Raw genomic sequence first — 5,000 nt, forward strand, 5'->3', positions numbered from 1 at the left:
ACAAAAAACAACTCTATTATCCATCTATTCCTATGTCGATCTATCTATCTGCATATATGTCTGTCTGTCTGTCTGTCTGTCTTCCTACATATTTGTCAATCTTGTTTGTGATCTGTTTATGCATTCTGTATCCCTCTATATGTTTTCAGTCAATCTTGTTTTTTGTTTTGTTTTTTTTCAAATCTAAAAGTGAATTCATTATCCAGTCGATCGGATCATTCGATTATTCAGCTTGTCTTGTGTATGCGATTTGTGTGTGTGTGTGTGTGTGTGTGTGTGTGTGTGTGTGTGTGTGTGTGTGTGTGTGTGTGTGTGTGTGTGTGAGCATGCGCGCGTGTATACTTACGTATGTATGTGTGCTCGCATGCGTGCTTGCGCGTGTGTATGTGCGTGTCTGTCTGTCCGTCTGTCTGCCAGCTTGCGTGCGTGTTTGCGCGCGTGTATGTGCCTGTCTCTCTGTCTGTCTCTCTGTCTGCCGGTCTGTTTCTACCTCTGTGTGTGTGTGTGTGTGTGTGTGTGTGTGAGAGAGAGAGAGAGAGAGAGAGAGAGAGAGAGAGAGAGAGAGAGAGAGAGAGAGAGAGAGAAAGATTCCCAGGTCGACAAACAGAGCAACCCTCTCAGGGGTTGTATCCATGTTGATTCACAACTTGAAGCGTCTTGACCATCTTTCCCCCCCCCCCAAGTGAAAAGCGGTGACAAAGTGGTTTGTCGGCAAACCACGATCCTTCCACAGTCGCTCACTCATAAGACCAAAATTTTATGGGATTCGAACCTCCAGACTGTTGTTGGTCAAACAGTCTGGTCCCCGCCACGCATGTGGCCCCCCCACTACACCCCACTTCTCCAGGGGACACACACACACACACACTCTCTCTCTGTCTTTTATGTCTGAGGCTTCAGAGGTGTCGGATACTGTCTGAGAGTGGCTGGTGATTGGACTCTTGAGGGCGATAGTTGTGGTGGTGGGAGCTTGCATGGTCTTCACAAAGGTGACGTTTCCTGCTGTAGAGTGTTTGACGTTTGATAACATGTCGGCGTGAAGGAGAGAGAGAGGGGTGAGTTGTAAAATTAACTTGTGAGGATTGAACGGATGGGGGGGGCAGTTTTGGCCTTTAGTGCCGTGTGTGATATAGTTATTGGTTTGAAGATGGAGAGATAAAGACAGAGAATGAGAGAGAGAGAGGGGGTGAGGAGGGAGGGAGAGGGGTTGGGGGGCGAGAGTGAGGGAAGGAAGGTAGGTACCATAAAATTGAAGCAGTTTAACAACAACAACAACAAAAGTAACGAAATGTTGGTACAAGGAGTGAGTCATTCAGTGGGTTTGAACCCAACTCGGTTGTGTTCACCACTTTGTCCTTTGCTTCAGAGCAGACCTGTCCAGGTCTGAATATCCCCTCCCCGCACCCCCAAAGCCCGCTAACAGTATATATTATGATAGTCAGTCGTGTCCGACTGTGACCATCAGAGGAGGCAACTGCTGTTCCGACTATTTGGGCTAGAATTTGATTATCGTGGAGAGTGTCTTGCCCAAGTACATCCCCACTCTCTCGGCCAAGAGGGTTTTTGGGGCAGTCGGCGTTGGGATGGTTCCCAAAGGCCAACTAGCCCACAAGGCTGCAGCACTAAGAGCCAGTGCAATTTTGCCTCCTGGTTTGAGAGTCATAGTCCTTCACAAAAGACTAAGCTGTAAATGGTTTCTCATTGACTGGAGAAACCATTGATAATACAGCTCTCACTTTGCTGTTGGCCCAAATGTAAACTTATGTCAGTCTGTGATATAAGCCGAGTGTTGGACAACAGAATGAAACGAAACGAAATGAAACAATGGACTCATAACGGGGGCGGTTTTTCACGATGGTGAGGGTGCTAATTGATTTGATGATGACGACGATGATGAGGATAGGATGATGTTGATCATCACCGTCTATAGTGCTGTCGGGTATTTTTAAATTATCCACTTCCATTTTCCCATTTCATGTATATCCCACCCAGTTGATATTTCATCGTCATCGTCGACATCATCGTCATTATCATCATCATCATGGTCGTCATCCATCGAGGGTCAAACGAAATACCCATATGCACATTTCCATTCCATGTACACCCCAGCCAATCTAATAAAGTTCACCCTCATCGTCACCATCACGATCCTCCGTCACCCATCAAGGGACGAACCAAACACCCACCCACATACATTTTGTGTCCATTCCACATGTAGAACCCAGCAAGTCGATAGTTCACCGTCATCGCCACCATCATCCATTTCCCCCCACCCCCACCCCCATTGCATGTATTTATCAAGCCAGTCTATAGTTCATTGTCATTATCATCATGATCATCACAATCGTCACCGTCATTCATCGAGGTACAAAAACGAAATACCCACATCCATTTTCCCATTTCATGTAAAACCTATCCTAGCTAGTCGATGTTTTTATCCCGAGAATGACAGAAGAATGCAGGCAGGCAAACCGGTGCACAACCAACCATGCAACTAATCGCAAGGCTGTGTGGTCGAGGCATTTTTTTTTTTTTTAAATTACGGTGCATATTCCTGAATTACTTTGAGGGAGAGAGAGAGAGAGAGAGAGAGTGTGTGTGTGTGTGGGTCGGGGGGGGAAGAAAGAGAGGAATTAACGAAAATCCCCTCCGTCCGATTCACAAATTGCGCAAATGAATAGACGCTGTTTACTCTGGGCAGAAAAGACGGGAGATCCTTGTGTACGTTTACTTTGGACTTGGGACGGTTTTTTTTTCTGTTGACGGACAGCACGGAAGGCATTGTTGATACGGGTGAGTGCTCGCACTATTGAACTCTTCCGCTGGACCCCACCCCCACACCCCCATCCCCCCCATCCCACCCGCCCGCCACAGTCTTCCTTTTCTTTTCCTCGGCAGAGAAGGATATTTTATGTGGGTGAATCGATGGGGCGAGGTTGTGAGGGGATTGATTGGTACGTGTCGTGTGATTGATCGGCTGGACGTTAGGCATTACACCTTGATTCTTGTGAACGATGACCTGCTGCCAGGATTCTGGTTTAGATTATCTTGTGTTTTTATGTTGTTGTTGTTGTTGTTGTTGTTGTTTTCCCGCATGTGCAAGACTTTGAACACACGTGGTATAAAACCGCGCCTTGCATATCTGCCAGTGTATCTGTTTGTGGTCAGCAGCTCGCGCACAAACTGCCGGGCCGCATTTATGACTTCCGTTTGTACCAGTTCCGACTGTTGATGATGATAATGCACGTGGTGATTGGCCAGTGAAATGACTGGGCTCAAAGTTTGACCTTGATCACAGAGTAGTCTTTTTCAAGATCGGTCGACCCTCATCGCGGGCGCAATAACTAAAGATGCACAACAACATTCAGAGACTACGCCTATTACATTTCTTAGTCACACACACACACACACACACACACACACACACACACACACACACACACACACACACACACATACACACATACACACACACTCGCGCGCGCGCGCCGCACGCACGCGAGGAGTCTGCATGGATATTATATATACATCAGAATGTTGACACCCACGCGGGCTTTATCGACTGGGTTTCAGTGATGCAACGAAATGTCAGTTAATCAGCTCTAATTACTTTAAGTTGCAGAGTCTTCACGCCTCGAAACTTCGACTAGAATCTGACGGGTGCAATAGCCGAGTGGTTAAAGCGTTGGACTTTCAATCTGAGGGTCCCGGGTTCGAATCACGGTGACGGCGCCTGGTGGGTAAAGGGTGGAGATTTTTACGATCTCCCAGATCAACATATGTGCAGACCTGCTAGTGCCTGAACCCCCTTCGTGTGTATATGCAAGCAGAAGATCAAATACGCACGTTAAAGATCCTGTAATCCATGTCAGCGTTTGGTGGGTTGTGGAAACAAGAACATTCCCAGCATGCACACCCCCGAAAGCGGAGTATGGCTGCATATATGGCGGGGGTAAAAATGGTCATACACGTAAAAGCCCACTCGTGTGCATACGAGTGAACGTGAGAGTTGCAGCCCACGAACGCAGAAGAAGAAGAAGAAGACTAGAATCTGACCTAGTTGAGAAAGAGCACGTAATGCTTACAGAAAAGGTTGACCAGTGCGGTGCGGTACTTTGATGGAATGAAGGAACGAACGTAAACATCCATGGCCATTTGGGTATTAAGACATGAAAAAAAGATCAATGTGTGCAATCTTTGAACACACAAATAATCAGTCTCTCAAAATTATGGAACGTATTCTTACTTACAAAAAAAACACAAAAAAAAAAAAAAAACAAAAAAAAAACTTTTTCTTTTGTTTGTATATTTGTTTTATTTTGTAAATCAATAAACAAATAGACGTGACACATTACGTGTATATTCTGCCATGTGGAACAGCGAAATCAGCAATTGTTTGCAAACTTAGGACACCAGGGTACATTAGAAATAACAATAAAAAAAAAAAAAACACACACAAAAAACAAAGTTTCATCCATCTGTGTACAACAAACAAAAATAAAAGCAAATAAACAATCATCCATCTGTGTACAACTAACAACAACAACAAAATGAAATAAACTAAAAGAAACAAATCCAAACAAATATCACACCACACCAAAGCAAAAGAAGACAGCTACAACAGAAACATGTTGTACATTTCTGTTGAAACAACAACACAATTCTTCCAGGTGTCACAGGCCGAAACCTAACCCTGGCTGGTTCTTACCCCCGGGTAAGACCAGTTCTTACGGGGGTAAACTCTGGCCAGGGTAAGATCTGGCTTGTTACACCGGGTATTAGTAAAAAAACAACAACAACAACAAAAAAAACAAACAAACAAAAAAACAACCTAGACGGAACCAAGAAATATATATATATATATGCGGGTGGCCAGAAAATAACACAAAACTACCGCTACCGCTACCGCCACCGCCACCACCAAAGTGAGCTGCTGACCAGACAAAAAAACAAACAACATCAACAACAACGACAACAAGAAAACTTTACTCATAAGAAAC

General features: G+C 45.0%; 1 protein-coding gene across 2 annotated transcripts in view; it reads left to right on the forward strand.

The window, feature by feature from the left end:
• Positions 1–5,000, forward strand: part of LOC143299016 (protocadherin-7-like) — a 299,686-nt gene that overhangs the window by 194,526 nt on the left and 100,160 nt on the right. The gene's annotated exons all lie outside the window — the stretch shown is intronic.

This window comes from Babylonia areolata, chromosome 24, assembly GCF_041734735.1.
Source record: "Babylonia areolata isolate BAREFJ2019XMU chromosome 24, ASM4173473v1, whole genome shotgun sequence".
Taxonomy (NCBI): Eukaryota; Metazoa; Mollusca; class Gastropoda; order Neogastropoda; family Buccinidae; genus Babylonia; species Babylonia areolata.